Below are 24217 nucleotides of genomic sequence, written 5' to 3'. Positions count from 1 at the left end.
AATAAAAGGGTTAGAAGAAATGTCCTTCACATCCAAAGCATGTGTTGTTGCTGTATGCCTACCATGGGGAGTGTGACTTTAAGGGCAGATGCTTTTCTCTGACTGGTGCACCACAAAGTGGTGGCAGCGGCACTGACTTCATCAAACTCCCACAAAGCTCCCTTTTTAATGCTTCATTCTGGAAGTAAACCACCAAATACTGTTTCAATCATCTTTTTGACATTTCATTTTTGTTTTGACTGCGACCCAATTTGACATGGGCACTAATCGCAGCAATATTCAAGTGCACTAAAAATAGATGAAATCCAATTCCTAGCAAGATTCATTCTCACTTTAAGTCTCTGTTGAATTCTCTAACTCAACAGTACAGCCTAAAACGACACACACACATATATCTCTGATTATTATTTTAAATGACACAGTTGTTGGCTCTTTATAACAATTGACTTTCACTTGGAAGCTGTAACATCATGTTATATAACACAATTTTATTTATTTGTAGCTCTGCCTCCTGGTTTAGTTTTATTGCTAAGGTCCTACCAACCAGTCAGAATCCTTATTTATTTTTGTCTGGGTTGAAATTGTCCTCTCACATGGCTGTTGCTGCACTGTTCTTCACAGTTCGTGTGAACATTTTCAGAAGCTGTAAATCTCCACAGGCAACGCTTTAAGTCAGCTTAGATTCCCCTTGATAAAAACGGCAGGAGAAGGTTGTAAATATTGGAGTGTTGTGCACTCAGCAGTTTGGTTCTATTATAGTGCGGTACTATGTCAGAGAAATGTAAAAGGTGGCACAGTGTATTCCTGATTCGGGCATCGTGTCAATCGGGAGCCACGTTTCCCACGGCTCAGTTGGTGGAAAATAATCAAAGTGTAGTTCAAGCTGCTAAGGCGGCGGTGACACCAGGGCCGTCTTAACGCATGGGCCTGATGGGCACTTGCCCGGGGGCCCACGAGCATAGGGGCCCCATGCTGATCTGTGTATGTTAAGTGACTTGCAATAAATAAAGACTACTTTAAAAATGTAGGCTCAATAAATGCTTTTTTCGCAATATTTTCGGTCACTAAGTGCTTCTCACAGCGATCTATAAGTGCTTTTCGCAACAATGTAGCACCCTAAGTCCATCGCTAAGTGCTTTTCGGTAAGTGCTTTTCGCCGGCACGACAGGGGGGGCTGGTAGGGAAAGGGGGGGTGGGGGAGAGTAACGGTAGGAGCCCCAGTACACTGCTTTGCCCGGGGGCCCATAATGCTGTAAAAACGGCCCTGGGTGACACCACGGACGTCCCACTGCCAAACTCTAAGTTGTACCAGGGGAGCACATATCATGGAATTCCCAGCATGAAGCTTACAAGGATCATTTTCTATGTCTACAAGTCAGCTCCTGGTATCATCAGGAGTTGATGATTGATTTTAACAGGTAGCCTGAGTTTGGGTTGGGCTGTTATAGAATATCTTACAAATGGGTAAAGCAAGTGGAGTGGGAAGACAAAGCAGCTCCAACAAGTCATCAATGATGTAGAAGCAGGGAACTGCAGATGCTGGTTTACATCAAAGGACACAAAGTGCTGGAGTTACTCAATGGGTCAGGCAGCATCTTTGGAGAACATGGGATAGGTGACATTTCGGGTCTCACATGGCTGTTACTACAATGTTCTTCACAGTTAGTCTTTTGTTTCTGCAGGGTGTCATGAGGTCTGAAGAAGGGTCCCAACCCAAAACGTCACCTGTCCATTGATAGACACGAAATGCTGGAGTAACTCAGCGGGACAGGCAGCATCTCTGGATAGAAGGAATGGGTGACGTTTCGGGTCAAGAGCCTTCTTCGGACTTATTCATGTTATCCAGACTTATCCAGACTTATCCAGACTTACCATGTTTACCAGAGATGCTGCCTGACCCGCTGACTACTTCAGCACGTCCAAGTCATCAATGATGCCTTCCTTGTGGATCCCTGGACTGCCCTTTTTGCCCCCTACCCAACCTCCTCTCCTACTTACTCTTGACTGTTTACATTGACACTTGCCTGCCAGATCGGTAACACTGGTAGACTCGTTAAAAATACAATCAGAACTCTATCCATGTAACAGGTCCCCAATTTGTATCTGAAAAGGGCCTTTCACCCATACTGGTGAATTTTTTTAACACACTTACCTGGAAACATTTAAGAGTGCAAACTGCAACTTGCACATGCACAGTTCCTGAGGTCAGTTGTGTGTGCACCATACAATTGGAAGCTTTAGACTGAAAGATCCAAGATTGGATCATTCAAAAATAAGTTGTGCAGAAATTTCCTTCCTCAGAGAGTGGTGAATCCCTGGAATTATCTGCCCTGGAGGGTGGTAAAGATCAGATCATTCAATACATCTGAAGCTGGAAATGGACAAATATTTGAAAGATCAGGGGATTAGGGGGCTGATGTGGAAGAGGTTTATCCATCTCTTCTCCACTCTCTCAGCACCCTCAACTTTGTGTTCTCACTTTCCAGGGGCTTTGATTTGAAAAGTTAACTCTAATTATCTCTGCACAGATGCTGACTGACCTGCTGAGTGTTTTCTAGTAACTTAATGACTCCGCCCTCAACAGTTTCACCCTCACTTGACATGAGTCTGGGCTCGAATATTCCAAACCTCTCCTCCACACTATCAATTCTTAAAACTAAACCCTACCACTGTAACATTTCCTTAATGGTCAATGTCAAATTCAATTGCTCATGCTCCTGTATAGACCCACAGGATGTTTTGTTGCGTTAAAAATGTGACTGCCAGCTGTTACTATACTTGTATAAGACATAGTGCCTCGGTGACAATTGATTCATAATATTTAAAGCAAATATGTGTGGAAGTGAAACATTGTAAGGTATCGTTACTGGACTCTAGCTGTAATGAGTAAATTTAAACAAGGATCTACAAGGTAGCAAGAAGCAGCATAAGTCTTGTATTGTGCATAATATGTTGGTTCCAGAGAAATATTTTCAGACACAACTAAATAATTTGGCACGAGAGGTTCTCCAAACTGCAGCACATTTTGCTTCTTTATTTAAGATACTCTTCCAGACTAGAGGCTAAGCCAAATGTTGATGGAGATGCAGAATGCATGGACTAGGGAGACGAGAAGTATCCAGCAGGAGCTCTGTGAAATACAGATGAAAGCACTGGGAAAATATACTCAGCTTGTAAACTGGTAAATATTTAACTATTTTATATGGGATGATGTTAGATATTTATTCAAATGTAAATTCAAGGTGCAATATAAATTCTATCTCTCAGACTTTATCTGCACAGGTTTGCTGGGTTGGGGAAAAATAAATTGAAATTTGTATTGTTTTTCAAAATATATGTTTTGCCACTCAGTTTTTGAGGGAAATGGAATGGATGCATCTAAGGAGAAGCTAGAGAAAGAATTGGAGTAGAAAGGAATGGAATGATAGGGTTAGTTGAACTGAAAGGAAAGGAGACCTTTTGCCCTTGCACGGACTAACAGGTCTGAATGACTTGTATTAGCAGATCTATGAATTCTATTAATTCTATACAAAGAAGGATTTTCAATTATACCGAGCCTTTCAGAAGATCCCCACAATCTCCTTCCTGCTCCTCTCAGGTCATAGATTGAGTCATGCAGCATGGAAATAGCCCTTTCATTACAACTTACCCATGCCAACCAAGATGCCCTATCTATATTAGTTCCACCGGCCTGCATAGCCCATTAACCTTCTAAATCTTTTCTATCCATGTACCTGTCCAAATGTCTTTTAAATGTTGTTATAGAACCTGCCTCAACTACTTCCTCTGGCAGCTGCTTTCAGAAGGTGCTGGGTGAAGAGGTGTTTTTGTCAAGGTCCTTTCGTTGTGTGGGGATAAGAGTGTTGCCTTACCAAAACAGTTTGGATCTGTATTCTTGAGGGGTGACTGTAGAAGCTATTTATGTTTAGACTATCTACTGTTGGCATATTATATTATTTTGTCTAGATATATTTGCCATGTTGTTTTGGACACTTGGGGCAGTCATTAGATGCACAGGGTGGTGTATATATATATGCGCATAAGGGACAGGGAGTGCCAGACACAAGGAGAGAGAGCATACAGTTCTCACCAGACCTGGGAATAGACCTGGGACCAGACCTGGGAACAGACCAATGACTGGACAAACCTGAGACCTGGGACCAGACCTGGAATAGAGCAGCCAGCCACAACTTGTATGCGGAATAAAGAAAGACCGGTATGTTCATCTCCTTGTTTGTACAACTACTTCAATAAATAACTAATTAAACTGGAAATAACAACTGGAAAATCTGTTCTGTTGGGTCTGCGTAAGATCACTCCTAGTCCCTGTGTAGTAATGGCAATTGGAAAAGAAGCCATTGGAAAAGTCGGAAAGTTGCCATTACAGTGACCTTACTGAGACATATAAGACTCTGAGGCAGCATGACAGGATAGAAATTTAGATGTTTTCACCTGTGGAACACTTTTGAGTGAGGGAACATAGCGACAAGAGTAAGGGCTAGTCATTTAAAATTGAGGTGCATAGAAAAAGTCCAGCACTGATCAGCCATGATCATATTGAATTGAAGGGCAGGCTTAGAGACATGCACTTATTTTCTTGTATTCATAAATAAAATTACTTGAGCTGAATTAGTTGGAATCTGCAGCACAATCACAGGCCATTTTGCCTAACCACTCCATGTTAGCCCTTATGCTTCACACAAACCCCCTCCTAGTTGTCTCCATCATTCTCTTTCTTTCCCCCTTATGTGATTGTCCAGCTTCTCCTTACATGCATCTCTGATATTCACTCAACCACTCACTTTGGGAAGGAATCTACATTCTCATTCTTGGTTTAAATTGCATTTAATGCAACTTACAGCTCCTTCCCTGATTGAGACAGCAGGTGGCGCTCAGAGATGGTGTGTCAGGAATCGAGCTAACTTTACAAATGAAACATTACAACAGACCAGCCTACTAATTGTATATTATGACCATTAACCAAAATACCAGGCCACCAGTATTAGGGGAAACACTTTAGCCTCTGGCCAAAAATCTTTTAACCTAGTAAATCTCTAAGACAAGATGTTTTCACTCAGAGGGTGGTGGGTATATAGAACGAGCTGCCAAAGGATGTAGTTGAGGCTGGCACTATAACAGCATTTAAAATACAGTTGAACAAGTGCATGGATAGGAAAGGTTTAGTGGGATATGGGCCAAATACGGGAAGTTGGGACTAATGTAGATAGACATTTTGGTCGGCATGGCGAAGTTGGGCTCAAGGGCCAAATACAGGCAAATGGGATTAGCTTTGATGAACATTTTGGTGGGCATGGACGAGTTGGGCAATAGGGCCTGTTTCCATGCTGTATGACAATATGACTCAATGAATCTATGTTGGCGGATCAACAGCTGAACAGTAAAATAGCTAATGCACTGTATAACTTTTGTTAATGGATCACTTTAACGTTTCACTGCAGGGCATAGGTCAAATCATAGTGTCATTGTGGCACACAGCAGGGAAACAGGGCCTTTCTGAGTTAGTCCCATTTGCTTGTGGTTGGCCAATATTCCTCTAACCCTTTCCTAACCATGTACCTGTCCAAATGTTGTTTAAACGTTGTAATTATACCCACCTCCACCTCTTTGGCAGCTCGTTTCATATACCCACCACCATCTGTACAAAAAATTTGCTTCTCTGATCCCTTTAAATCTTTCTCCTCTCACCTTAAATCGATGTAATCTAGTTTAAGACTCCTTTACCATGAGAAAAAGACTATGACCATCCATCTTCTTTATGCCTTTCAAGATTTTACCTCCATAAAATCTCTCCTCAGACTCCTACAATCCGGGGATCAAACCCCAGCATATCCTGCCTCTCCTTATAACTCAAACCATCCAGTTTTGATAACATCGTAGTGAATTTTTCTGCATCCTTTCCAGGTGAATGATATCCTTCTTCTCGTGATTGAACAGAATGGTGCACAATATTCCAAGTGCGGTTTCACGAACACCTTGCCCAGGTACAGCATGATGTCCCTACTCCCATACTCAATACACTGACCAATGAAGGTAAGCAGCCAAACACCTTCATTATCACCCTGTCTCCCTATGTTACCACTTTCAGGGATTACTATACCATAACACAAATGTATTGTGCTGTAAGAGTAATAACTTAAGGACCATCTTGTAGATTATACCATTATGTTAATGATGTTTCTGCAATCCGCTTTGTTGCCACAATATTTTGATTGCATTATTAACAAATGTAGACAACCAAACCTCTGTTATGTCCTTGATGTATTGGTGGATGTCCAGCCCATGAAAGTTGACATTCTTGCCTCATCAGGCCAAACTCTGTATTACGAAAGGTCAATGGACATGTTTAAGGGAGAATTATTGTCACAGGGACTATTGTGACCTGCGATTTGTATCACTCAGAAACACTGAACTTGCAAATATAAACATCTTTATTCTTCAGGAGAAGCAGAGGTACATAGGAGACCCTCTCAGTAGAATCGCCAAACTCAACGTGCATTTGGTTTTCATATTTTTTAAACACAATGGTACTAATATATGATGAACTATAGTGTCAATGGTTATAATTACATTATTTAACGTTTTGAATGTAGAGGTAACTGCAGAATTATATATTTAAAAAGGAAGCACACTATAACAGCCAAGGTACCTCTGAATATATAAACACTTTTGGTGGGACAAAGTAATTCACATGGATGATCCAGAAACTTCTGAGGATAAAGAACCCAGAAACCCAAAATATATCTATTTAATAAGAGTGTTGATGGATGGTTCCCTCAATACCCAAACAGTAGAATGTTAAGTGACAAGGCAGACATCTTATGATTTTGGACACACAAAAGATTGTAGATGCTTAAGAGAGTCAGTGTTTTAAGTGGTAGGGATATACATTTAATGATTAACAATGTCTTAATACTGAAGGCGGCTACTTAATGTCTTCCCTGATGTCATCAGAAAGGTTTCAATGGGTCAATTAACATAAACATTCATTAATTGTCCTCAATGGGAGAGGATCATGCTCAATGATTGGTTTTGAAAATATCCTTGCAAGTTAAATTATTTTTCCCTATATTAAAGATAAGTTCTCATTTTAATTTTGCTTTAACTCCATTTACAAGTTTGCAGATGACACCGTAGTAGTACGCAGGATCTCGAACAATGGCAAGACGGAGAACAGGAAAGAGATGGAGAGCTTAGTAACATGGTGTTAAGATAACAACTTTCCCTCAATGTCAGCAAAATGAAGGAACCAGTCATTGACTTCAAGAATGTGGGGTGGAGTACACATCCTAGTTTCCATCAACGGCACTGAAGTAGAGGTGGTCAATAGCTTTTATATTCCTAGGTGTAAATATCACCAATTATTTGTCCTGGTCCAGTCACATTGATGCTGTGGCCAAGGAAGCACATTAATGCCTCTTCTTCCTCAAGAAGCTAAGGAAGTTTGGCACATCTCAACCGAATCTTACAACTTTCTATAGATGAGTCATGGAAAGCATTTTCCAACAGCCTGATTTGGCAGCTTCTCCGCCCAAGACCGCAAGAAATTTTAGAGTTGTAGACACAGCCCCATCCATTACGCAAGCCTGCCTCCCTCCATTGACTCTATAAATTCTCATGCCGCCTTGGTAAGGCAGCCAACATAATCACACAACACTCACACCCCAGTCATTCCCTTTTCTCCCCTCTCCAGTCTGGCAGAAGGTACAAAAGCTTGAAAGCATGTACCATCAGATTCAAGGGCAGTTTCTTCCCTGCTATTATCAGACTCTTGAATGGACCTGTTATAATCGAAGGATGTATTCTCAATCCCTCTATCTACCTTGTGATGGCCACTGAACTCATTCTTTTATCTGTACTTTCTCCGTAATTGTAACATTGTATTCTTCATGGTTTGATTGTATTCATACTTCCAAAACAAAGCTTTTCACTGTACCACAGTACAGTAAATATCTTCTATCCACATAATTCTGTAGCTTCTGATAAATTAATAACAGGGGCCACAGTGAATAGTCAACAGAAATCAGTACAGGCAAGGCTCATTTAAATGCACGCATTGCTATCTGATTTGCAATAATATATATCTGTTTGTGAAGCTTGAAGGGAGTACTCGGCCTCTGTTCACACACAATATTATCCATTTTCAAAATCCTTCAAGGCAATCAAGGGCAGTATTTTCAAAACCAGTAGTCTTTAGCCTCAAGAAGGACAAAGATGTCAGGGGCAACACCAATGGTGCAGCAGTTGGTGCCACTCCAGGCACCCAGGTTCAATCCTAACCTCAGGTACTATCTGTATGGAGTTTGCACGTTGTCCCTTTGACTGCATGGCTTCCTATGGGTGGTCCAGTTTCTTCCCACAACCCAAAGACGTGCAGGTCGGTACATTAGTTGACACCTGTAAATTGTCCCAAGTGTGTGGGGGAGTGGTGGAATGTGAAGGGAGTTGATGGGAATGTGGGAAGAAAAAAATGGGATTAGTGTAACTGGGTGCTTGGAATCAGTGGACCTGTTTCTGTGCTGTACAATTATATGACCCTGTAAGTAGCTCACTCAGATTAGAAACAAATTCCTTCCAACCATATGTGTACATAATAAGAACAGTCGTGGTTAAGGCAGGAACAAATTGGACCTGAATGGAATGGAGCCTTATAGCCTTTGGAATGTGCTTACTTATGTTCATTGTAAAACTTGCCTGTGATGTGGTGCTCATTAGATTTGAATGACAGTGCAACAGGAAATAAATGCTGAACTTCTTTGAGATCCTAACTATTACAATAGGAAACCAGCTTACTTCAGACTTCAAAGGGAAACTTAAGCCATGTAGAGATTCTAAGACATGATGGGAAACCAGCTTTCTCCAGCCTCAGCTTTTTACAATTTAACTAAGGCAAAGGTTCCGAATGCTTGATTGATTGAAAACTTACAGATACACAAAGGTATTGTAGGGAAAAAAATTAATTGATTAAAAAATGCACGTGTTGGAAATCTGAAACAAATGCAGAAAAGACTGGAAATAATCAGCGAGTCCGTGGAAAGGGAAACAGCTTTGAGTTTGGGATGCTTCTTCGACTTCGAATAGGAAAAGTGAGAAATACAAGTTAGCTTTGGTATAATAGAAGGTAGGAGAGGAATGGGTAGCACAAAGGTAATGTCTCTGAAAGAATGAAAGCACATGGTTTTATGGGGGCAATAACCTGTACATTACCTTCTTGATCTGTATAATGTGTTGTGCAAGGTATAGCTGTGGGCATGGCCAGAAGGCCAGACTAAATGAATAGAATATGGAAAAACTGACCCAACACAATACCAGGCAGAAATAACGAGCAAAAGAAAGTGAGAGCTACATAAAGTTGGAAAATCTGTAACTGAGCGCAGAATGCTGCAACATGTTTAGTTTAGTTTAGAGATACAACGCGGAAACAGATCCTTCGGCCCACCGAGTCCACACCGACCAGCGATCCCCGAACGTCCAAAGACATACAGGTATGTAGGTTAATTGGCTGGGTAAATGTAAAAATTGTCCCTAGTGGGTGTAGGATAGTGTTAATGTATGGGGATCGCTGGGCGGCACGGACTTGGTGGGCCGAAAAAGGCCTGTTTCCGGCTGTATATATATGATATGATGATATGATATGATTAACACTACCTTACACACACTAGGAACAATTTTACATTTATACATTTATACAAAGCCACTTGACCTACAAACCTGTATGTCTTTGGAGTGTGTAAAGAAACTGAAGATATTGGAGAAAACCCACGCAGGTCACAGGGAGAAAATACAAACTCTGTACAGACAAGCAACCACAGTCAGGATCGAGCCCGGGTCTCTGGCAGTGTAATGCAGTAGTTCTACTGCTATGCCACCGTGCTGCCCTGTCCAGGCAGAAGATAAGGTGCTGTTCCTCAGATTTTTGTTGAGCCTTGAGGTTAATAAGGAGACTGTGAACACTCCACCCAGTTATATTTCAAGGTCACTGGAACTCCGAGGCAGCATCTTTATCAGTTGCATCAATATGATTTTCTGGAATCAAGTTTATCACTAACACTTATAACACTGCAGGTAGAAACAAAAGGCATTCTGCCAATGAAATATTCTCAACACCCATAACATGCATTTTAACAGAGACTTTAACAAACAAAAACATCTTAAGGCACCTCACAGCAGTGTTATCAGACAGAATTTGATGCTGAACAACATTAGGGGATGTCAAGGCAGGGGATCTTACAGGTGGGGGTGGGGGGAGAGAGAGGGGAAAAGAGGGGAAGGAATTTTAAGGCTTAAAATCCAAGCTGCTAACCACCAATGGTAGAACAATTAAAAGAAGGGATAGACAAGGTCAGAGTTGGCTGAATTTTCAATCTACCTTGTCATGGTCCTTGCAATATTTTAAATCAGGTCTTTCTCTGTAGCTTTCCCTCCAACTCTCCTCTTCTCTCCTCTCACCTCTCTCCCTTCCCCTCTCCTCCTCTCCATTTACCTGGTTTCTCCCCCTCTCTCATGTTCAATGAGTCTCTTTAGCAATTCTCAACTTCCAGTGCTCAAGTGAACTGCAAGACTGCAGCCGTCGAAACAGAGTGTGAGCTTGACTTTTTGCATGGACTCCTGAGATTAAGTGATTAACTTTATGGGTAATTTAACGATTTTAGTGTAAATTATTTAATTACATACTTATGACTCTTTTAAGGTCAATTAGGTGACAGTAACATCAGTCAAAGACAAATTTAATGGCCTGCTTTTCAAAGGGGAACAGAGTAAACCTCTCATTATAAATAAAATTAGAGGAAACTTAATGAAGTGAATCAAAATGTTACTCCCTGTATTCACTGCTGCTCCAGATCCTCCAGTACACAGATATATGGTGCACATCATTTATTTTCTCTCCAGGAACACCACAAACTCAGAAGTCTGGCCTCATAATTGTGAGATGCGAGTTCTAATCCTGTGGTGAATGTTAACTATCTAATGATTAGTCTTTGCAATGATGACTGTGAAACTATTGGATTGTTTAAAAAAACATCTATTTATCTAATGTCCCTCGGAGGAAGGAGCCTACTAGTCTTATCCTGTTTCGTTACGTGATAACAAATCTTTTAAATTTCAGATTTCTTTACAAGCCATAGGGCAACCTACTTATTTAAAGACAACTTATTTTCTCTCAAATGCACATCAACACCACTCTGATTCTCCTATGTATGGGTCTCTTGTGTATGGGTAATTTACAATGGCCAATTAACCTGTTTTGGGGGCATAGAAGGAAACTGAAGCATCTAGAAGGAGAACTTGCAAAGTCCACATAGTCAACCATGGAGGCTAGGAACAAATCCAGGAGACTGGGTTATAAGGCTCAGTTGCACTACCTGTAGTGCCACTGTTGCTGCTCTGATCTGGTTGCCTTTAACTGTCCACCTGCCAAAATATGACACACAGCCAGTTAACATTCACCACTCATGACTTGGCCTTGTATTCTGTGCAATATGGAGCCACATCAAAAATTAGTCATAGACTCATAGAGACATACAGCATGGAAACAGGCCCTTCAGCCCAAGTCATCCATGCCAATAATGCTGCTTAGCTGAGCTAATCTCTTCCGTCTGCATTTGGCCCATATTCCTCTTAAACTTCCCTATCCATGATCTTGTCTAATTGTCTTTTAGATGTAATTGAACCTGCCTCTGCCATTTCCTCTGGTTGCTCGTTCCACACATCTACCACCTTCTGTGTGAAATAATTGCCTCTCAGATCCCCTTTAAATCTTTCCCATGTCACCTTGAACTTATGCTATGTCATCCCCTAGCCTCCTATGTTCCAGGAAAAAATGTCCCAGCCTATCCTGCCTCTCCTTTTAATTCAAGCCCTCCAGTCCCATTAACATCCTGTGAAACATTTTTACACCCTTTCCAGCTTAGTGACGTCCTTCCTACAGCTTGGTGACCAGAACTGCACACAATACTCCAAGTACAGTTTCACCAACATCTTATTACTTTACACCGGTGACTAATTTGATTTAAAGGCTATTAACTAATTGTTTTTCTGCGGTAGGTCTCAAAATGTTGTGGTTCAGTATTAAACATGCATCAATTTACATATTTCACGCATATAACCATGTGCTGATTTTCAAGTTTGTGAGCTCTGTTCAGGTTGTGACCTGAGGGCCTATTCCAAGCTGAAGAAGGGTCTCGACTCGAAATGTCACCTATTTATTTTCTCTGGAGATGCTGCCTGATCTGTTGAGCTACTCCAACATTTTATGTCTATCTTCGGTATAAACCAGCATCTGCAGTTCCTTCCTACACATCCTGTGATGTATTATTCTATCTACTCTGCCTCTTCCTTTGCCTTTTCCCCAATCACATGTCTATTTCTTCATGTACTCTTTCCCGGGCAACATCCTGATGATTCTGCTCTCCACTCTCTCCAGTGCAACTAGATCTGAAGCCATCGTGCACTCTGTTCACATAGTTTCTGCATTTTGTTTCAGATCTGACCCGGTCACAGATTCTACTTGTGACAAACCAGCAGTAACTTTCAATCTTTAGTACCAGTCGTGGGTAGAAATGAGACTGGCTTACCTGGCCTGGAGTGAATATTTGTCAGACAGCCAAGCTGGAGTTTGAATCATAACAAATGAGCAGAAATCAAGAAGGGTTTGCAGCATAATGTTGGCTTGCCAAACGGGGGGAAAAGATGAACTTGCATTTTTATTCCATCAGTCACTATCTCTGGATGACTTTGAAGTTAATCAAACTACTATGGAGGCATAAGGGATTGCAGATACCAGAATTTGGAGCATCTGCTGGAGGATCTTTTCCTCCACAAATATGATACTGGACCCTCTGAGTTCCTCAAGCATGTTGTTTTTTTAAGCACTGTTATGCTCCAGGAACAGTGGCAGAGAATTTGCACAGAAGTCTCAAAAACAGCCATGTGATAAATGACCAGATCATCTGTATTGAAAGTTATAATAGTCTTTCTCTTCCACTCACAAATCTATTGACAATTCCTCACTCACAAACTTTCTTCCTAATGACATTTCTTACCACTTAAGAAAACATATATATTCTGGAAATGTGCAAGAGTCATGGAGCATCTGTGAAGAGAGAGCTAATATTACAGGTTGACCTGTTATCAGAACTTTTATATCCAGCTGGGAAGTTGGATGGGTCCTGGGATAAAATTATCAAAAGTTGATGGTTATTGGTTTTTATCCCCTTACTACATCATGTTGAGGGAAAGGATTGCTCCATCGCATCTGAATTGCAATTGTGTGTGAGGGTTAATCCCCCCAATTCCAACTCTTAAAAGACGACCGTAAAAAAATCTGGGTGGATCTGATAGAAGTTGAGGTGTTGGCTGGCAGATTGTACCTGATCTCTGGGTCTCTGGCCATCTTTCTTCGAGAAATGTATAAGTAGCAACCGAGCTCGACCAATTCCAATGGAAAAAAAATAGAGTTTTTGCCTTTCAGGGAGTGCTTACTGTCATAGGTACCACCTGAAACATCCAGGCAGGACATATCTTTTCACCTGCATGCATACAAGAGATTCCAACTCACGGTTTTAACCCCTCAAGCAACAATATCTGGCCATGACCACTTTGCTCTTTGTACAAGTTGCCTGCCTGTTTACCTGCTTTTGGCTGTAACATTGAAGCCTTGCTCCTTATGATCCTACTCCTGTCTACTGTATTTGGTTTGGGTTGAAAGATGTGTGTTCTTGTTGCAAGTTGTCCGCAGTAGGGACGGAGATTATATGCAAATAAAATGATCGGGGCACAACCAAGAAGACTCCTTTAGAACAGATAGGAATTGTTCAAATTGTTCCTGGCCACTTCCAAACTCATTTCTTGCATGATATTTACAATTCTATCATTCTGTACACCATTTCAAACTGTGGTGTTTTTGGCTCTTTCACCAGAAAGCACAAGAATTAACTTTCTGCCACTTTTACCAATAATAAAGTTGTCTTCTGCCAAATTGATAATGGTCTTGTCACTATTTCTTTGCAGCAATGGGTGCAAATGTAACTCATCCAAAGAACTGACAAAGAAACCATGGGCAAAATAGCATTTATGCTGAAGCTTTCAATAACTCATTCAGGGATAGAGTTATGTTTAGAAGATGAGACACTAAATGAAGCTTCATCTCCCCAAATCAGGAGTCTAGGAGAATCTTTAAGAATATTGGGTAGATTCAATAGATGTTGAGTTGTTGGCAGGTGAATAAAAACAATCTTTTGGATCTCTGACCATATCTCCTTGATTAATGTATATGCACCAATAGATGTTGACTAATTCTGTTGACAAGGACAAGTGTTCGAGTTAGTGATTTTGCCTTTCAATACTCTGGGCAAACTCCATTGCTCAATGCCTAATATAAAATTATCCTGCCAGGTCTTCTTCCAGCAGTTTTGCTGGTGTACAACAACAGTTGAAATGGCACTGTGCATAGAATTATTCATCATGCACTGTGTTTTAAGACTTTTGACGTGATAAGCACAAATGCAAACCTTGTGTTTTCATAAGCCCAGTATATAAATAATAATGGAGCAAGCTCAACTGGTTCAGTTTAGAAACTGAATTCACCACAGATTTAATGAGCAAATTTGTCAAGGCAAATACTCCTTGAGACATGGAACTGATTGAAAAATAGTTTTCTAAGTGGCTGCAGATGTTGATTTGTGGGTAGAAGTCTCCCTTGAATCATTTGTTGTTTTAACTTTGTTTTTTGGGGGCTGTACTGTACATTGATAGCAGCAATAGGAAAATCCTTTATTGTTTTTGTCGATTTTACTGAGGGGCCATCCTGTTATGGCAATGCACTGAAATAAATTGTTTATCAAAGGCATTATGTAGGGGATTTTGCAATCTAGCTTGTTTGGACCTCAGACATTTTTTTGTGGAAAGTTTGGAAATGCAATGCAGGCTGATGAATTCTGCAGAAGTAATTTAGCATTCATTAAGTTTAAGGAGGCAGGTCTGGATTACAGAAAAACTCTTCCACAGGAAGCCAGTGTACATTACGCATTTTGCATTTACATATTTTGGGCCTTTTTCTTCAATAAAATCTCCTCTTATTCTTTTGGACTCTAATGCGTATTGGCCAAGTAGCTGAATCATTTAGGAGAGTCCGGACCTCAGGGGCTCAGCATGAGGTAGCACCGTCATCTTGAGGACATCGACATTTTGGGAGCTCAAAGAGTAGTTGGGGCTCATTAGAAATCCACAGCAATGTTTTGGAGGTGGAAGGTGGTAAGGCAATACAGAGATCCATCTTCAACTCAATCCACAGAGGTTTAACAGCCAGATAAATTGCCTCCTGTTTAAATTAAACGGAAACTGGCCTCACCTATGTTATGGAAATGTGTCTGCTTTGGCCACCTACGCCGCCGATCATGAGCCTTTCCTCTACAGTGGTTATGTGGGAGTACCATGTGTTTATTTTTGAACATTTCTCCTCAGTGGATTGCACCCTGTACTTACACCTTGAAATCTATATATTACTAAAACCCTCTGTCCGTGTGTATGTGTGTTTGTGCACACCATAACTTTGGTGCTTCGCACAGCCAAAACGATAAACCGTAGCGCCACAGTTTCTGCACCACCTTACTCAGCATTATCCTGGGCATATTATGTAACAACTCTCATTCAAATTGAAGCTACATTTTTAAAGCTACAGACATTTAAAAATTTTAAAATTCACTTTCTAACCCATTTCCTGAAACTCCTCAGCGTCTGACGTTACAATGCTCCACGTTCCACTTCATTTGCTCCTCACTCGCAAAACCAAGATGGCCGCCGCCAGCGCCGCCGCCCGCCCGCGCTCAGTCATTCCCTCTACCCTCTTCCCCCTGATGAGAGTTTTAGTAATATATAGATTTCACAATCCCTTGCCCATTGCTCCTTATACATAACCTTCACTCTACTCCCAAACTCCCACTGCCCCCTATCTACTGCTCTCTGCCCATTGCCCACTACCCAGTGCCATCTGCCCTTATTTTCCATTGACCATCCTGTGCACTTCCTTTTACTCATTGCTCTCTGACCTCTGCCCCCCTGCCATTGTCCTATGTGCTTTGTCACTGCCCTTTGCCCTTTATCCATTCCCCTTTAGTCTCAGTCCACTTGCCTCTGCAAACTGCCCTATGCCCTCTGTCCACTTCCCTTTTTCCACTGGGGCGGCATGGTGGCACAGTGCTGTACATTTCCTCATGATCTGGGTGGGTTTTCTCTGGGTGCTCCGGGTTCCTCCCACATTCCAAAAACATACAGGTTTATAGGTTAATTGGCTTAGGTAAAGATTGTAAGTTGTCCCTGGTGTGTAGGATAGTGCTAGTGTATGGGGATTACTGATCGGCACAGACTCAGTGGGCCGAAGGGCCTATTTTTGCGCTGTATCTCTAAACTCTAAGCTAAATTGAACACTGTCTTCTACATCTTTCGCTGTTCCCGGCTCTCTGCACATTACCCTCTGTCCACTTCCCACTGCCTTCTGTCCATTGCTCTCTGCCATCAATCCTCTGCCATTTACCATCTGTCCACTGCCTTTGTTCCACTCCCTACTGCCTACTCCCTAACTGCTCTTTGCCCACTCTATACTGTCATCTGCCCACTCGATACTACCCTTTATTTGCACGCAATCCCTCTTTTGCCCCTTGTTCACCAAACTCCACTACTGCTCACTGCCCCATGCCCTGTCTCCCCCCCCCCCCCCCCCCCCACCTCCCACCCACCATCATCTCCCCTAGAGTGTATCTTAAATGTTTAGGAGTTGTAAAGGTGGGGCACCCTCTGAATGGGAGGTGGATACAGATACTGTAATAACTTTTTAAAAAGGAGTTAAGTGTATGTATGAAGAGAAATGTTTCAGGAACAGTGGAGGAAGGAGAATTTGAGTGTATCTAACTGGATAGATCTATAAGAGCAATGATACTGAGACAATGGGCAACAGGGCTTTCATCTGTGTCGTGTCGTAGTTTGAGAATAATGTACTCAGGACTATATTTGTCAGCAGTTAGCAATGAAAGAACAACATTTCACAACCTCCTGTGATTATTCACTGGGTTCAGTTTGGCTGTTGCAAAATGTCAAATAAAGTTCCTGTCCACTCACCTACTACTTGTCAAGAGACAGTACAAATACGAACCCTTTGGTAAGACACTACAAAATTACTTGTGCTCTCAATCATAGCCTCTGGAATTCTAGCCTCTGTGAGAAATCCACGTTCATATCAAAGGAACAATATTTGGAAGGATCAGTCAATTGTGTCAATAAATGGCACAGAATTTTGTTATTCCACAATAATATCAGCACTGCGCTGAGCCGAGGCTTTATAAGACGTTGGTGAGGCCACATTTAGAATATTGTGAGCAGTTTCGAGCCCCAGCACTTTTCCAACATGGCCTATCACCTTCCACACCATGGCATTTCAAATTCTTATTTAAACCTACGAGTTTATTCCATAGCAGAATGATTTCCTGGTTATATGTGGCCGGTTTAAGCATTGTTTAGAACCATTTATAAATAAATTAAATGGCTATCTGTTTCTATAAAACTGCCTATCTCCAAAAATTAGAGTTTCTGCTAAATAATAGGAAGTGAATCTGAAAATATAAATTGTAATGCAGCTGCAATTTTGATCATATCCCACTGTGTAAGTACAGTATGTGACAGTTAAATTTATCTTTTAATCTCCTTGTGCATTTTGCAAGATTTCGGTAATTTCTTTCTCACTTTGTCATCCTAATTCATTGTGGTCCAACTACCTTTCAGTTCATAATTTCAGTTTCAGATCTCGACATGATAGTGCAGGCATATTACTGAGTGACTGATAACCAAAAAGAGTCATAACAAAACAAGCTTTTTTGCACAAAAAACATGGTGTCAATGCTTTGCACAGAAGGGAAAGTACTTGTACAAGGTATTCTGTGATAGAAAATACATTTGGCTGGATCGGGGGCATTCCAGTACTTCCAGAATGTGGAAGACTTTGCAATTTGGACTTTGGACTTTTCTTTTTTCTTTGTAAATGGCACCAAAATATGGCAACTGTAAGATTGTGTATTGTGCAAAAGAATTTTACTGTGCTGTGCATACATGACAATAAAGAACGAATGAACACAACTGGGGAAGTGCAATTCAGCCAGGGATGTGTCACGATTCTGGACCTAAGCTTTTCTCTCAAAGTGTCCATTCCAAATAAACCGAGCAGAAGATCCACATCCACAGGATGCTTTCACCATATCACTGCAGTGCTTCATTCACATCTACCTGGTGTGTCCCCATCTCCATCCCAAAGTCCTTGAATAAGTTGTCACACTCTGGATTCTGTGGTTCTGTCTCTTACAGTCATTTAAACTTGAGGCAGGCTTACTCTGCGCTGAAGTGACCCGAACCAAACTTCCAAAGAAAGTTGTGGATGCAGAACTGAAGGGGTGTAAATGTTTTAAGGGTTCTAAGACAAGAAGGAGATACTGATGTAGAGCAGATCCAAGGATAATTCGTACACCAATGTTGTCAGTTCATAGCCTTTTTCTACGAATTGCACAGATTTGTACTTGCATTGCCCCCTTCATGACCTGAAGTGTCCTTTTTAGGTTTATAGTAACATGTCATCCTGTAAATCTAGAGTTCTGGTTTAATGATCAAGAAACATGATTTAAAGTCCCACCATGATAGCCATTCAGTCAAATAAATATGGGTGCAGAACTAGTATCATTAACATTACGATGAAACACCCAGACTGTAATAACAAATACACCCAAGGGAATATGCCAAATTTACCTTATCAAATCTGCATGTGACCCCAGAACCATAAGGCTCACCTCTATCACCCTGTAAAATGTCAGCCATTTACAAAGACCACAGAAGAGTTATTAGTATATAGAGTCAATATTAACACTAAAATCCAAATACATAAAATAGACAAACGATCACAACAGATGGAGAGAGGTGGCCAATGGGCAATGGTGGGTCTTCTTCATATCTATTTCTTCAACTGGTATCAAGGTGTTCAGTCAAAGCAACTCTCACATGGAGGCATCTTGGAATATTCCCTCTTCCTCCTCCTCTTCTTTGTCAGCCTGCATTGCCAGTCTTTATGGTTGATGGATGAGAGCTACTGTATCAATCTCTATCTCAGATACCTTCTTAGTTTGCTCATGAAACTGTAAGAAGGCAAGCAGATGGATTGGCTTCTTGGCTGGACCCACCCTCATCTGACTGATTGCTGAAGTAATTTGCTAATGTCTGAATGATACTAATTCCTTCATCAATCTATTCTGCTGTGTCACTGCCTTATTTCTGATATATGTGCTCGCCCAGTTATGTGGCGTCATAGTCAAAGATCTGTTAAGAATTTGTACTTTGGCTTCGCAGGCCATGCTGAAAAATTGATATGCACAGATGTGTTGTAAGCTAGTGTGTGTGGAAGTGTATAAAAGGGGAATGCCCCCGCACAAACCAAGGACTCCTAAAGAGGTTCAATGTCCATGTAAGTTTAATTGATCATACAAGGAACTGCAGATGCTGGAATCTTAAGCAAAACACAAAGTGCTGGAGTAACACAGCAGGATAGGGAGTATCTGGGGAGGGAATGGATAGGCGATGTTTCAAGTCAGGACCCTTCGTCAGACTCTTCCTTCAGCAGTCTGAAATAGAATCCCAACCTGAAATGCCACCTATCCATTCCCTCCACAGATGCTGCCTGACCCACTGATTTACTTCAGCACTTTGTATTTTGTTGTTTAATTGAATATAAGGTACCCCCACCCTTATTTGTTGTAATACTCTTTCTAAAACTCATATCCTGTGATAAGTATAAAGAATCCAACTACTTGTTAGCAATATTTATATTACTTATTGCTAATTACGTATACATGGTGTTGGTTGTGTGACTGTCTTATTGAGCATTAGAACACTATATCTGCTTATATGCATTAGGCACTGTTTACCCAAACACAGTAAACTGATTTGGCTAATAATCTTGCTGATGTTTTATATGTATTATTATTTCATCATCCAGTTCCTTAGTTTCAGTGCTGAATTAATATTGTTTAATGCTGTGGGAGTGAAATGCCAACATCTTTCCAAATGACTCATGTTTCAAGAGGCTGTTTCCCAAATGATTTGCTTAGACTGTGCACCACTGCATCTAAATTTCACTTACAATTGGGCTAAATTGCTTCTGATGACAAAGATCTCTTAAAGGTCAGGCTGCAGTAAAGTACTGGTTTGTCTAAGCAACGTATGTGGCAGATCAGCCCACTCCATGACCACGGATCTGTTTCACCTGATTTACAGACATGTGAAATTCCTGATTGATTGCTTTCCTATTTAAACTGCAAAAAAAAGCAGCACAGTGGAATTGTTGATGCGCTTGAACAAGGATTTGCTTGGAATATGGAACCTATTATACTTTATTCTCATTCACATATAATTGTCGAGCATAGATTGTTCCAACATAAGACCATAATAAATAGAATCACTCAACCAAAAGCAAAATTTGATATAAAAATGTAATATGAAATGCCATGTGGATTGTTTGCTCAGTTCTTGAAGGAAGAACACGACATGTGATGTTCTAAAATCCACTTCCTGGCTGCACAGTGGTGCAGCTGGTAGAGCTGCTGCTTTACAGTGCCAGAGACTTGGGTTCAATCCTGACTTTGGGTACTTTTTGTGTGCATTTTGCAGGTTGTCTCTGTGACCATTTGGTTTTCTTTCGGGTTCTCCAGTTTCCTCCCAAATCCCAAAGACGTACGGGTTTGTCGATTAATTGGCCCTCTGTAAATTGCCCCCAGTGTTTAGGGAGTGGATGCGAAAGGGGATAACAGAACTAATGTGATCGGGTGATTGATAGTCAGCATGGACTCAGGGGGCCGAAGGGCCTTATTCCGTGTTGTACCTCTGAACTAAACATCCCTATTCAAAATGGCCACTGTTGCTCTAATTGTTGGCCTCAGTTTCACTTTCCTGTTCGTTTTCATTCCCTATTACGCCAAACATTTACCTTTGAACTCTGCCTCCACAGATCTTGGGATATGGAATTCCAAAGAGTTGCATTCTTCAATGGAAGAAATTCCTCCCCATCTCAGCATCAAAGTGGTTAACCCTTTATTGAGACTATGCCTCCCCTTGTTCTGGACTAAACACACTATAGGACAATCCGCATGGCACTTACACTGTGAAGCCCATTCAGATTTCTCTACATTTCAATGTTTTCTTCATCATTCATTCAGAGACTGAGTCTGTGACCTCAGTCATATCATCAAGTCAAAGAGGCTTACACGGTGTGCCTCACAGTTGGGCTTGAAGTTGAACATTACCTTTTTTTTCTATCCTTCACAACCTTAGGACTCTGACGAATTAAATATTTCTTTAACTGTACTCATTGCTGCAATGCAACAAAAATAACAAACAATTTTCACAAAGAAAGTAAGCTCAAACATCTCTGCGAAAACATTCAGATTTTTTATTTTAATTCATTTTTATTTATGCCATGAAAATGAACTGAGATCAAGATCTAATAACCATGAATTGTGGAGCAGGCTTGAGGAGGCTGTTTTTTTAAAATGTTTCTCTCAGTTAAAATATTCCTTTGCAGTGATGGGAAGAAGTGCAAGAAAAGATTCCCCAACACATTGTCCAAATCAAGTTGCTGTTTAAAGGACACAGCTGTGCACAAATTGTCTGCATTGCAATAATAAACCACATTCAAAACTAAAGCTCTTTGGGCAAGGAAGGGGGTAACCTTGGCCATGTAAAGTGCTCTGCAAATACATGTTTTATTTAACTATCTATTTCTTTTTTAGTTTAGTTTAGAGATACAGTGCGGAAACAGGCCTTTCGGCCCACCGGGTTCGCACCGACCAGCGATTCCCACATATTAACACTATCCTACACACACGAGGGACAATGTTTACATTTACCAAGCCAATTTACATCTTTGGAGTGTGGGAGGAAACCGAAGATCTCGGAGAAAACCCACACAGTCTTGGGGAGAACGTACAAACCGTACAGACAGCACCCGTCGGGATCAAACCCAGGTCTCCGGCACGGCAGGCGCTGTAAGGCAGCAACTCTACCGCTTTGCCACCGTGCCGCCCGGTGCATTTGTTTCTTTTACTATCCAAGTGAAAATCCCAAGACTTCCTTCCTTAAGAAAAGTAAGTGAAACTGTCATCCATCTTATTCCCAGCTCCATCTCATGACATGGTAACCCTGTATTACCCGAGCAGTTCAGGACCCTGTGCTTTCTGATTGCTCCACTCTGTGCTTTACAAACTCAATTACATTTCCATGTCATGTTGCACTTGCAATCGATCAATAATTTATTCCAATACTTAAACAGAACAGTTGCACCTCAGCACTGTAACATTAACAGTGTTAAATGTCAAATGAATAGATTGTCTCATCAGCAAGTGTGACCTTCAAATAAAATTTAATGTGAAGAAATAACAAAACTAAACACACTTACTTGAAAACATACAGAAAGTCAATTCCTGCAGCCCGCTGACATTTATGTGTTTGGCACTTTAACTCCTACAATGTGCTGCCTGATTTGTATAACATGAGGAGGTTGTTGTTTGGTGATTTCATGTGTTAATAGTCTAAAGGCATCGTTAGGCAAAGGCTTTTAGATCTTTTTAGTTTTGGTTTTAGAATTAGGTTTTAGAAACAGGCCATTCAGACCACCGAGTCCATACTGGCCATTCATATTAGTTCTACATTATCCCACTTTGTCAATTTTGTCAATTTTACAGAGGTCAATTAACCTACAACCCACATGTCTTTCGATTGTAGGAGGAAATAGGAGCACTAAGCGGAAACCCACGCAGTCAAGTGGAGAATGTGCAAACGGACAGCACCCATGGTCAGGATTGAACCCAGGTCTGTACTGCTGTGAGTCAGCAACTCTACCAGCTGTCCCACTCTGCTGCCCCTGTGATTCTTGCTTAGTCCCTGCATAGACAGTGTTGGCTATGGGAGAATGGTGGGATGGTGTCGTTTTGTTTCTACAAGGGGTGCTTTGCCTAATTGAAAAGATGGCTAAGGGCTTTATTTGCATTTTCTACCCACCCCTCACCATTTTCTATCAGCTGTAGCATATTACAATGTAGCAGCGCAGTAGTAGAACCGCTACATCACAGCTTTAGGGGTCCAAGTTCAATCCTGATCTCCAGTGCTGACTGGGAAGAGTTTGCACAAACTCCTGTGACCATGTGGGTTTCCTTCAGGTGCCTTGTTTTTCTCCATAAAATGACTCCATGACTTTATTAGAATCTGCCCTGAGATCATGGCTGATCCTGTGCCTCAAGTTCACTTTTGCATCTGATCCCTGTGTTCTTTAATTCCCCTATAAATCAACAGTCTATTGAACCCAGCGTTGAATATACTCAACTGAGCATCCTCGGTGTAGATATTTACAAAGATTTACGACTATCTATGCAGAGACATTCCTACTCAACTCATCTCAGCCTAACTTTCTGACCAATATCTGAGACAATATCCCATTAGCAAAGTCATAAGGTCATAAGGTCATAAGTGATAAGAGTAGAATTAGGCCATTCGGCACATCAGGTCTACTCCGTCATGGCTGATCCACCTCTCCCTCCTAACCCCACTCTCCTACCTTCTGTCCATAACCTCTGACACCTGTACCAATCAAAAATCTATCCGTTGACTTGGCCTCCACAGCCTTCTGTGGCAAATAATTCTACAGATTCACCACCCTGACTGACTCATTGTATCCTAGATATTCCATCCTATGATGGCATTCAATTACTTCCAAAAGAACTCCAGGTGGTTTTGATCTCACTATCTGGCTAAAGAACAGGATGAGAAAATTGATTTAAACAGGGGAAGCCGAACATATTTCAGAGCAAAGTAAATCATTCAACTACCCCGTTATTTACTGTGCAGCAGGCATAATTATTAGTAATGATTCTAAAGTAATGGTTCTTTTTTTTTTTAAGTTGATAGATAATTAAAATAAAACACAGAGCAATAGAGGTCTGATTTAGAAAATTGAATAAACAGCTATAAAAGATAGTCCTTAAAGATACAAGCTCCTAATAAACATGTAACATATCAGCCTTCTATCAGCCATTCCTGTCTGGTTTTACCATTACAGCCTAAAATGTAATGGTTTAGATATGTTTTTCCTTAGCTAATGTATGCAGCTAGTGTTTTGTTCCAT

Source organism: Rhinoraja longicauda, chromosome 4 (genome assembly GCF_053455715.1).
Source record: "Rhinoraja longicauda isolate Sanriku21f chromosome 4, sRhiLon1.1, whole genome shotgun sequence".
Lineage (NCBI taxonomy): Eukaryota > Metazoa > Chordata > Chondrichthyes > Rajiformes > Arhynchobatidae > Rhinoraja > Rhinoraja longicauda.
Note: the sequence above shows the minus strand (reverse complement) of the source record.